Raw genomic sequence first — 11,987 nt, 5'->3', positions numbered from 1 at the left:
AGAAAATAATGCTTGGGAAGTAGAGGGAGAGAGGGATCTGGGAGGGAGAGAGGAGGGGGAGGGAAAAAGGGGGAACAGTTCAGATATAGGAGGAGATTGGGGAGAAGTACAGAGGGTCAAGAATTTGAAAGGAGCTGTGTAGCAGTGGTGGAAGGGGAACTGGGGATAGCCTCTTAATATATTTTATTTATTTATTTATTTATTTATTTATTTATTTATTTATTTACTTATTTATTTATTTATTTGCTAGGTCCATCCAATATTTGACTGTGGGTCTCTGCATCTATTTTTGTTAGCATCTTTGGAGCCACTCAGAAAACAGTTATGCTGGGCTTCTGTCTGCAAGCATAACAGAGTATCAATAATAATGTTAGAGATTGGTTCTTGCCTATGGAATGAGTCTCAAGTTGAACTAGTCATTGTTTGGCCTTTTCCTCAGTCGTGCTCCATCTTTGTCCCTGCACATCTTGTAGTCAGGACACATTTTGAGTCAAAGATTTTTTAGGTGGGTTAGTATCCTTAAGCCTCCACTGGGAGTCCTGCCTAGCTATAGGACATGGACACTTCAGGACTCATATGCCCCACTTCTAGAGTTCTCAGCTAGAGTCACTCCCATAGACTCCTGAGGACCTCCCCCATCACCAATTTCCATTCGTTTTCCTAGCTCTCTCTCCCTGGTTCTCCCCACACCTGAACTCTGCCCTCCCCGTTGTTCCCCTCTGCATTTCCTCTCCCATCCAGTTCCCTCCTTCCATCCACATCCAGTATCCATTTCATTTCCCTGTCTAAGACAGATTCAAACATCCTCCCTTTGACTTTCCTTGCTATTTGGCTGCTTTGGGTCTGTGGATTGTATTATGTTAATCCTGTCATTTACAGCTAATGTCTACTTGTGTGTATACACCATGCATGTCCTTTTGGATCTTGGTTACTCTTCTCAGAATGATGTTTTCTGCCTGCACTTCCCTGCAAATTCACGATGTCCTTATTTTTAATAGAAAAGTAGTATTCCATTGTGTAAATGAATCACATTTTCTTTATCCATTCTTCAGCTGAGGGATATCATGGTTGTTTCCGGTTTCTGGTAATTATGCATAAAGCTGCTGTGAACATAATGGAGCATCTTTTGGGTATATGCTCAGGAGTGGTATACCTGGATCTTGAGGCTGAACTATTTCAAATTCTCCAAGATATCACCAAAAAGATTCCCCGAGTGGTTGCACAAGTTTGAGCTCCCACTAGCAATGCAAAAGTGCAACAGTGTGTGCTGTTCCTTGAGGTTTTGATGTTAGCCATTGTGATGGGTGTAAGGTGAAATCTGAGAGTTCTTTGATTTGCATTTCCCTGATGATTAAAGGCATTGAACATTTCTTTAAGTGTTTCTTTGCCATCAGAGATTCCTGTGTTAAGAATTTTATGTTTAGCTCTGTACCCCAATTTTTACTTGGGTTATTTGATTTTTGTGATCTATCTTACTGAGTTCTTTATGCATTTTGGCTATTAGCCCTCTGTGAGATATAGCCTTTGTGAATATCAGTAACACAGGCACTAAGATCAACAAGTAATAAATGGAATCTCATGAAACTGGAAATTTTCTGAAAGAACAAGAACACCACCAAATAAGAAAAAAGGCAGTTACATATTAGTTATAGTTAAATCCACATATTGTCAACCAAACCAGAGATTCGTATTGCCATAGTGTATAGTTAAAGAATCACAGAGTCTTGGAAGATATGACATCTGTGCTTTGACAGCTAAGTGGTTAAATATTACAGAGTCATCTATACTTTTGAAGATGACAACATAGACATTAGTGGAGACAGAAGAAAATAATATATAACATATATCCAAGACACAAGACATGACTACAAGACAAAGATTCATGGTGCATCCTGTGCCTTTTCTTCGTTTTGTTCATGTCAGTAGTCATTAACATCTACATTAAAAGGAGGAGAGAAGAAATAAATAAAAAGATTTTTCTTTAACCATTTAGATGCCATTAAATCTCCCAGCTGACACTGGGGATATGGAACTTAAAGAGGCCACCTCCTCCAGACAGGAACTCTACTTGAGTGGTAAATAACAGCCCACCCATAAAGCTTTCAATACATAATTTATGCTGTCTACTAGTAATCCAAGTACAGGTGATAGAGCAAAGTCTGAGGGAATGGCAAACCAATAACCTAACCAACTTGAGAACTATCCCATGTATAAGCATCAACCCCTAACACTATTAATGATACTCTGCTATGTTTTCAGACAGGAGCAAGTTGTCCTTGAAGATGCTCTACCCAGTAGCTGTCTCAGACAAACAGAGACACCACAGCCAAATAGTGGATGAAGCTCAAGGACTCTTATGGAAGAATAGGAGGAAGGAGTGCGGACTGTGAAGGAAATAGAGACCCCACAGGAAGACCAAGAGTCAAATAATGAAGACCCTTGAGGGCTCTCAGAGTCTGAATCACCAACTGAAGATCATATATGGGATGTACCTAGGCCTCTTCTCTCATATGTAGCAGATGTGCAGCTTGACCTTTTTGTGGGTCCTAAATTGTTGGAACTGGGGCTACCCCAAAGCTGTTGCCTGTCTGTGGGATATGTACTTCTAGCTGGGCTACTTTCTTTGTCCTCAGTGGGAGAGCAAGTGTCTAGCCTTGCTAGACCTGAAGTTCCAGGGCTGGGGTCAGTGGGTGGGGATGGGGGGAAACTCACTTATAGAAGAAGGGAAGGGGGGATGTGGGAATGATTAGGGGAGACAATGACCTTGAGGGGGCAATGATTAGGATGTAAAGGGAATAAGTAAGTAAAATAACATAAAATTAAATTAAATTAAAAATCTTCCAAATGATTAATCTTTCATTAGTGATACTTCTGACAAAAATGGTGTCAAACTTTTCCCCTTTTTGGTAAGAAGACGGTTTCTGTCTATTTTTCAGACATATTTCTATTGTATGATAACAAATACATTGTTACTGTGTCACAGATTTAAAATCATTTTCAGCACTTACTTCCCTATTATTATCTATTTCTTACTAGAAACAACTCACGTAATATTTCTGGTCTCTGATAATTTACATTAATATTTTACTATTTCATTTTTATTAACTCTTAATTGGTTGAGAAACTTATATTAAAAATGTCTTCATAGAACTGCATACTTTGAGTCCCTTTAATAGTTGCTAGAGACAAATGGTTTAGTCATTTGATATGTAAAACAATATTATTTCACTTAGTATGGAGTATATACAAAAATGGAAGTAAGAATATTTTCATAGTTAGAAGTCACTAGGCATGTTAAGAAATATTTTTTATGTGTAACTCATAGTTCTTTCCTGTTTATTTGCTTGATATTTTCAAACAAGATGCCTGTTTCTCAGGGAAGCCTTTAACCCAGTCTGTAACCAAAGAAGATCCTGGGCTTCCGTTTCTTTGCCTCCATTTCTTAAGTATAAACATGACCAGTTTTCCAAGTGCTGGAGACTAAATCCAGGACTTTGAATATGTTAGGAAAGTAGTGTAACAAACTAAGTTACAGTCCTAGTTCTGAGGTCTCCATATCTTTTCACCAGCAGTTCTTTCTGTGACTGAGTTTCTACTCTAGCATGTGCCACGTTCACTCTTTTAAATAAGGTGGAATAAAAGCACAATTAATGAAAATTTGATAAAATCTTAATAATAATATGGGTGGTTCCATTAACTGTAGCTAACTACTATTACTTGGTACTCCCATAGATTGCTACTTAGGGGCAGGTAAGTTGAATGGCAAAAACATAAATTTAGGAAATTTAGGAAATTAACAGATTTAGAGTTTTAACCTAGGCCATCAGCTTTCTGAGTACATCTTTTTTTTTTGAGATTTGATTCACTTTTATTTTATGTGTATGTGTGTTTTGTTTGCATGTAGTATTCATAGAGGCCAGGACCTCTGAAACTTGAATTACAAGCAATTGTAAGCTGCCATGTGGGAGCTGGGAATGAAGCATGGATCATCTGGAAGAGCAGCTAGTGCTCTTAACTGATGAGGCAGACATTTCTCCATCTTTAAATTGCCTTGCTGATATAGAAAAGGTGTAGATACAGGCGTTATGGCCTGTAGTAGTATGGATTTTAAAAGTGTGTGATATTATAGGGTTGCCTGAATTTGCATTTTGCAGTTATACAACTCCATGCACAGATTGAAGACTAAGGGATTGACCTGAATGTCAATGTCTATTCACTCCAGAGATTGTACTGACAACAGACCCCGGATTTCACTCAAATCTAGCTGGGCAAATCAATGAATTTTGAGGTTTGCTGGGAAAACATCTGTATCACTGAAAGGCACGCTCCCACATGCCAAATGACTCATCAAGCTTTGACCTTCGAGCTCCAGGACTGAAGTTTCTCCTCCTTGCAAAATTCTTTATGGCTTTTTATACTTTGCTGGTCCCTTGTGACTCATCAGTTCCTTAGCTTCTCAAGAACTGTAAATTCTGTTAGCATCTGTAGGCTCGTGAGCCATCTCCTTCCCTCTTGGACAAAATTTTTCAATTTGGAGGAAAAAGATATTCATATTCCTCAGAAAAATAACTGAGATAAGTCTTTAAATTGTCAGTGACTACGCTGTATTAAGATCCAAAAGAAAGAAAAAACTGAGAAATGACAAAGTTGGCTCAAATACCTGTGTGTGTCGTGTCTTTACATATACCTCTAATACAAATGTCTTGCCATTTTAGACCCTGAGGTTTGAATTCACTATGACATTATCTTTTCTGTCTAGCTCCAGTATTGCTTATTTTGTATTACTGTTCCACGGGAATATTAGAGCCCTCAATGAACTTTTGCCCTTCCTTGAAACTTTTTACTGAAATAGAATTATTTAAATATTTTGTGTAGGGATATTATTATAATACTATGACTTATATAATAAATCTACACAATATGTGTTCTTAGAAACATATTTCCCCCCCTAACTTGCAACTGTGTTATCACTATCTTTGTCCTGTCTTTCATACAGTGGGCTGAGTTGCACTCTCGGTTTTAATTGGCTGTTATTTCCAGACCTTCTGCCTCTTCTCAGAGCTGCCCTTGTAGCTTCATTAATTTGGTAAAGTGTTTGCATTTAGTGCTGATCTCATCGATGAGCTATCAAGCCAGCAAAATCATTCTTTTTAAAAAGACAAATGTAGATAGTAGATACTTTAGTTATCAATCGTTTTTCCTTTCTATTGCTAAAATTTCCCACTGGGAGTTCGGTGTGTTTTTCAATTCAGTGTAGATTTATGTATGTAATGAGATGATAGCAGGAGGAAAAAAGGTAAATTACATGTGTACAAGAGAACTCTATACTGAAAGTATAAGGTTTTCTTTCATGTTTGAAAGCTACAGGGATAATTTTATTATCCAGAAAAGGAATACATTACACCATGCTTTTTATAATGAAATAATTATATAAGTTAGTCAGTGCCCTTAGGCAGGCACTTAACTTCCTAATTGTAAATAGATTTCTCTCTGGCTGGTAGCTAATCCTCTACCTATTATAAACTTTTCCTATTTAAAACTTTTATTTAATATCTCTTTATTAAGCCTGAATTATGCAAAAGAGAAAAATCACAGGATATTCATTTTTCCTCAGTCTATTTTCCTGTGTAGATATGTAAAGGCTAATCTTGATTGATACGTTCACCATACTTGGGAAGAAGAAACCACAACTGAGAAACTCCCTTGATTACAATAGCACAGGAACATATCTATGGTGCAATTTCTTGTTGTTAACTGAGGCTAACAACTCGGTGGGCTGTGCTACCCTGAGAAGATGGCCATAGTTTGTAGAAGGAAAATAGCAAGCAAGCCATTGATGAAGAGAGGTAATAAGCAGCCTTCCTATATGATTTCTACTTTATTTTCTGTATTTGAGTATCTGTGTTGCCTTGCACAGATGGTGGACTACATGCAAAAGGTCCAATAATTTCTTTCCTTTCCTAAGTTGGTTTTGAATAATGTGTTTATTACAAGAAAATACAAGCAAACAGTACAGTCTACAAAAGATGTATGATCATTCCACTAAACATATAGACATTTATGTGAGTCTGTGTCTATAAGGAAGACTAGTTTCTGTTAAGAATGAATGAATTAGAGGATCAGGGTCTGGTGAAGGGGCTGGAGGCGCCATGTCGGGCTGGGAAGGTGGCAAAAAGAAGCCCCTGAAACAGCCCAAGAAGCAGGCCAAGGAGATGGATGAGGAAGATAAAGCTTTCAAGCAGAAACAAAAGGAAGAACAGAAGAAACTCGAGGAGCTAAAAGCCAAGGCCGCAGGGAAGGCCTCCTGGCCACAGGTGGAATTAAGAAATCTGGCAAAAAGTAAGCTGTTCCTCACATCGGAGGTGACGTGACCCTCCTCCTCCATCCCTATGTAAACATATGTATTCCCTGCCATAACATCTTTGCCACCTAATAGCTAGGATGAAGTGTTATCCTGGAGCCTGTTGTTGTACATTGTAATAAACTTTTGTAAAAAAAAAAAAAAAAAAAAAAAAACGACGAATAAAGTGAACAATGCAATAGCTCCTTGTCTCTAGTGTTTAGCAATTCCTACCTCAGCTGTGAATTTAAAGTGAACCCAGTCTAGAATCCCACTAGAGCCTTGTTCCATCTTCATTGTATTCTGAATTCCATACCACTTTGAATTAAACAACTCATTTAAAACCAAAAAAAAGAAAAAAAAGAATGAATGAATTAGAGAAGAGACCATTTTCTTTCAGAAGGTAGATAGCTATACTGTGTTAGATGTATATAAGATCAAATAGCCTAGCAAAGGAGTCAATGATATCATAACCACTCTAGTACAGAAAAACTAAATGGAATGCTGTTCAAAAATACGTAACTGCATTTCTTTGAATTAACTTCCTTGTATTTACTCTGGAGAGAGTCCCAGCAAGAATTCCATTGATAGTACATCTTTCTCTGATGTTGCTTTTCTATGTTTTTGTTAGTCATATTGTTATAATTTCATTAATTTGGAAGATGAATATGAAAAAATGTAGTAATTGAAAATAGTATAATTTATTTAAATTATAATTGTGATAAAATCAAACAAATGAAATGTGCTGAAATCACTGCGCATACAGAATTTACTATAACTATTTGGTTCTTAGAAAATAAGCCAGGTCACTCCTGGTTAGAGTCAGATGTTTTGACATGTGGTGTTAGAGTTCAATTCTTCATTTTTCAGGATTGCAAATAGCTGAAATATCACACATTTTTAAATATTTTACTACAAATTTAACTTAAATTAATTTTATCTTATCATAGTGGCTTAAGGTAGCAATCCCAGAGTATAGGAGGGTGGGTTTAGCCAAGTGGGTTGCTACAAGTTGGTGAACAGCTTAAGCCAACCACATTGTGAATTCTAGAACATTTTGGATTAAAGAAGGAAACACTGCTCAAAACCAAACAAAAACTCACTCATCACTCTCCTATAACCACTTTACTCTTTATTTTATTATCTTTGATCCAAAACAGAAATAAGTATCAAAAATGTTCTTTGTTGAGAGTTCATATTTTAGATAATTTATCTGTATTGCAATTATTTATCAGAGTAAAAGAGTATTGTTTCAAAACACATGTTTCTTATTCAGATACTGATGTTGTAAAAGAAAATATTCTGGACTTCTCCTTACTGGTATCCACACTTAGATTACTGGTCCTTAAAATTGCTGAGGTTGCGGAATCATATCCTGTGTGTGCTGAATAAGCAATCCATTTACTCACTCAGAATCAAGCCCACCCTAATACAGAACCACACACATCAGTATGTTTGTCCCTATATTTTATCAATCACACTGAAAAACTATGTCGCATCTTACAGTTGATGTTAGAAGTACAGGCCAGACTACAGGTTTGCACATGTATCTGGGAGCAGATTCTGTGCTCCAGCACCGTCCGTCCTCCAGCACTAAGAGACAGTTTGACTCTAAGGACTTCTCACACTTCCAGGCTCAAAGTTGAGTTCCCAGCCCAATTCAGCACCTTCGCACCTCCCCCACAATAAGAGACAGATTGTTCCCCAGGAGTTCTGACACCCTTAGAATAATAGGTATAGAAGAGAACAAAGATTCCCAAATCAAAGGGCCAGTAAACATTTTCAACAAAATTATAGAAGAAAACTTTTCTAACCTAAAGAAAGTGATGCCCATAAATGCACAACATGCCTATAGAATGCCCGTGGAATATGATTTGAGTTTAAAAATTCTCCACAATAATGTAATAATGCATTTGTCAACTATGTTTACCCAACTAGTCCATAATATATAGGAAATTCAGTCATGTGTCATACAATATGTACATGTAATTCCCATAGAAATAAATTTGAGGCATTATAAATACATATGAAAACTTAGATTTTATTTTTTCTCTGTGCTATGAACAGAAAAGCATCTTTTACATGAGAATGTCTAATAAATATAGCTCACTTAAAAATTAGCTCATGTTTCTTCATTATTCAATAAATATGGAATAGGGTAGCAATTTTTAAGAATTTTCCACAGAGAGTTTGATATTCTTCTATCAATAAGGAGAGGCCACAGGAATCTTCATTAATATAAATCCCAAATCCCAGCTTACTAACAGGGTATGTGCTTTTTCAGTATTTTAACCTTTGTATTCACAACTCGGATTTGGTTTTATACAAGTATTTTTAAATTTTTTACATTTTGCCGGGTGGTGGTGGTGCATGCCTTTAATCCCAGCACTTGGGAAGCAGAGGCAGGCGGATTTCTGAGTTCGAGGCCAGCCTGGTCTACAGAATGAGTTCCAGAACAGCGAGGACTACACTGAGAAACCCTGTCTCAAAAAACCTAAAAAAAAAAAATTACACTTTAAGAATTCTAAAATGTAGAATCACGTAAAAGTATCTGTAGCTGGTGAAAGTAACAACAATTAATGCTAGTGTCTGTGTTTCTGAATGCTAACTTCCCTCTCTGTGTTAATTTATTTTTCTTAATTATTAAAATTTTTCTTCTCCCAAGGCATCAATATTGAGAAAAATGTCAGGGATTAAAAATTTTATATCAGAAGCCAGGGCTTCTCTCGGGAGCAGTCAACCTCCTGGTAGCTCATAGGCCACAGAGCCACGGCTCCTGGCGGCATTTGTCTAAAGTTTTATTTTTGTCTTGGCCTTTATATCATACTTTTCTTTAAGCATGGCATTCGTGCTCACAGCTGTAGCTTTTCCATAAGACAGAGAGATCAGAGCATAATGAGGGATTTGGATCAACAAGGCCTCGAAGGTTCTGTGCAATATCCTATGATCCAGATTACTTACAAGATGAATCCCTAATTCCTCAGTCTGGACCCAAAGCTTTTCTTGTTATGGTCTCATTTTACTTACTGAATCTCTGCATTAAGAACTCTCAACTAGGGCCTACTTAGGAGACAATCCTCACAACTGTTATTGCCTAGTGGATAAGTTTTCATCATGAGCACATATACTATGGACACACAAATAAACACACACACATACACACCATTTTTTTTTTACATAGTGTCTTGAGATGTAATGCAGTTTATTTCAAAATATGTTCTTACCTTTTTATTTATGCCTTTTGCAACCGAGAATGTTTGTACTGCATTTCTTGTTTTGTTTTATACCATACAAATGATATTAAATAAGAATGCTACATAAAAGACTTAGACATTCAAAGTCAGGATTTTCAGGAGGTTATGAGGTCAACAGTGACAGAAATAAAGCAATTAATGAAGATCTAGGCTATCCACACTTTGAGTCAGGGTTTTCTGTTTAGAACAAGATGGTTTGGAGAACATTATGACAAGTAATTAATTTCTAAAGTATATGAATGTAGCATAACCAGTAGAAATCTTCAGGGAGTCTATTATAGGTAGCAAATATGAATTCTATGTCTTATTAGTACACAGATTCCAAAGGTGAAATAACAATGTATCTAGTATTCTTTCCAGTTGGTGTGTTGACAAGTGAACATTTATGTTCATCTACCTGCTGATGCTACCTGGATCCTGGCAAAGGCAATTTGATCTGTATTTACTAAGTCAAATTCATCAAGACACTCTTTCACTTGAAATCCACTTACCAAGTCAATACTTTTGTAAAATCTGTGATATTCCATGTCAAAGTATTATGCTTCCCACAAAATAATAACTTTATTGCCACAGCCTATATAAATTTATTCTACCTCTCAAAGAAACTGTGTCTATATATTTGGCTTATGATATTTATTTATATACCTAGAGAAACTGCTAAAAAATATAAACTTTAACTCTTTTATAAATATCTTTCATTTATTTATTTTATCTCTAAAATATTAAAATTGAATTCATAATCTGAGTTTAAATATCAAGTAACTATCTTATTAAAGTACTATCTGTTAAGATGTGTTTTCTTTAAGACAAAATTTAAGCTAACAGATTAACTATAAAATCTATTAGAGTGGGAGAGAGTAATGATGATCCAGATAGGGATGTGATACTGGTTTGCAAATGAATGCCCTAGAACTTGATCTCCCAGGATTTTAAGTTATATTGTTTAAAGACAAGAAAAAAATCAATATTGAAAAGTGTTTGCATGTAGATGAAAGAAATAACCAGAATATGTGAATAAATTATTTGAACTCTATACCATAACTTCTCCCACTACATAAGCAGAAGGATATATCGTTGTACAGGTCTTGTTTAGGTAGTTATATTGTTATGGTATCACGGGTGTTGTGTCCCTTTCAATTCTATGAGACAGAATCTCATGGCAGACTTTCTGGTCCTCTGTGTCTTACAGTCTTTCCTCCTGTCTTCTGTGCTCTTACATGAGCCCTAAGTACAGGAGTTGTGTTGTAGATTGTGTCTGAGATCCAAAAATAAATTCCTACATAGTCCTCTAATTGTTCATGTAATACAAAATGGCCATTCCTGAAATCAAATGCATACAGGCAACAACAAAAATGAGATTAAGCATTTTTTTATTTACATAATTATGCATATATAAATAACATTATTGTCTTTCTTGTCTTCTGTCAAACTCATCTCTCAGTGTTACAATACACACACACACACACACAGAGCAATATATAAATTATTGCATTATTTTATGTATATTTACTGTTTTTCAGTATTATATAAATCCCCACCATTACAGTATACTCGAACTATTTAATCTATCTTCATTTTTCCAAAGTCATATTTTACCTTTAAATTAACTGTTTATGTACATATATATATGAATCATCTCACAACTATATATTTAGATATGAGTTGATATATAGAAATGAATATGTAATATATATAATTTAGAGTTTTATATTAAACTTATTAAAAGAAGCATGGGTCTTTTCAAATTATAATTATACAAGTATTTTAAGTTGTTGACATTATACTACACTATGCAATGTTTCTTTATGACTCTATGCTCTTAAAATATTAAGAAATTTTCGATGTTGAGAATAAGGTATATGAGATATATTCTTTGAATATTATCTAGATATATTGTTTTTCACGTGTCAATAAATGGATAGCCTCTACTATTCTCATTCCTCTTAAAATTTCAGTGGTATTGATAACACTTTTATATCATTTTCTATAAGATTCCGTAGCATTTCTGTCATGTTGTCATAGTGATACCTTTGTATAATCTACACATAAATAGTTGAGAATCTATAATAATTTTATTTCAGTTGTTTTCCTTAGATCTAGTTCAATGCCCCACATACAAGAGTTTGATGCTGATTATTCATACGTTCTGATTTTTTCATTAGAGAAATGGAACATAGGCAGCACTCTGAATCACATCATTATAATTAAAATAGTTACAATTTTAAGGCTTTGAAAATATAATACGTTTCAATGTGGCATCATGAGAAATGGGAGATAAAACAGAAAATGTAATGGAGAACTTATGAGACTTAGAATATATCTGAGCTAATTTTGAGGCCTTTGGAAACTCTGAGTAGGTATAGGTCTGAGTAGGTATAGGTCTGAGTAGGTAT

The 11,987-nt window shown here is 35.4% G+C and overlaps 1 pseudogene; it reads left to right on the top strand.

Annotated features, from left to right (window-relative positions):
• The first annotated feature begins 6,149 nt into the window (after positions 1-6,149).
• On the top strand, positions 6,150-6,343 carry LOC114627706 (annotated as a pseudogene).
• Positions 6,344-11,987: the final 5,644 nt, after the last annotated feature.

This window comes from Grammomys surdaster, unplaced genomic scaffold (genome assembly GCF_004785775.1).
Source record: "Grammomys surdaster isolate TR1022 unplaced genomic scaffold, NIH_TR_1.0 257, whole genome shotgun sequence".
NCBI classification, from domain to species: Eukaryota; Metazoa; Chordata; class Mammalia; order Rodentia; family Muridae; genus Grammomys; species Grammomys surdaster.
Note: the sequence above shows the minus strand (reverse complement) of the source record. Positions and strands in the feature narration are given on the sequence as shown.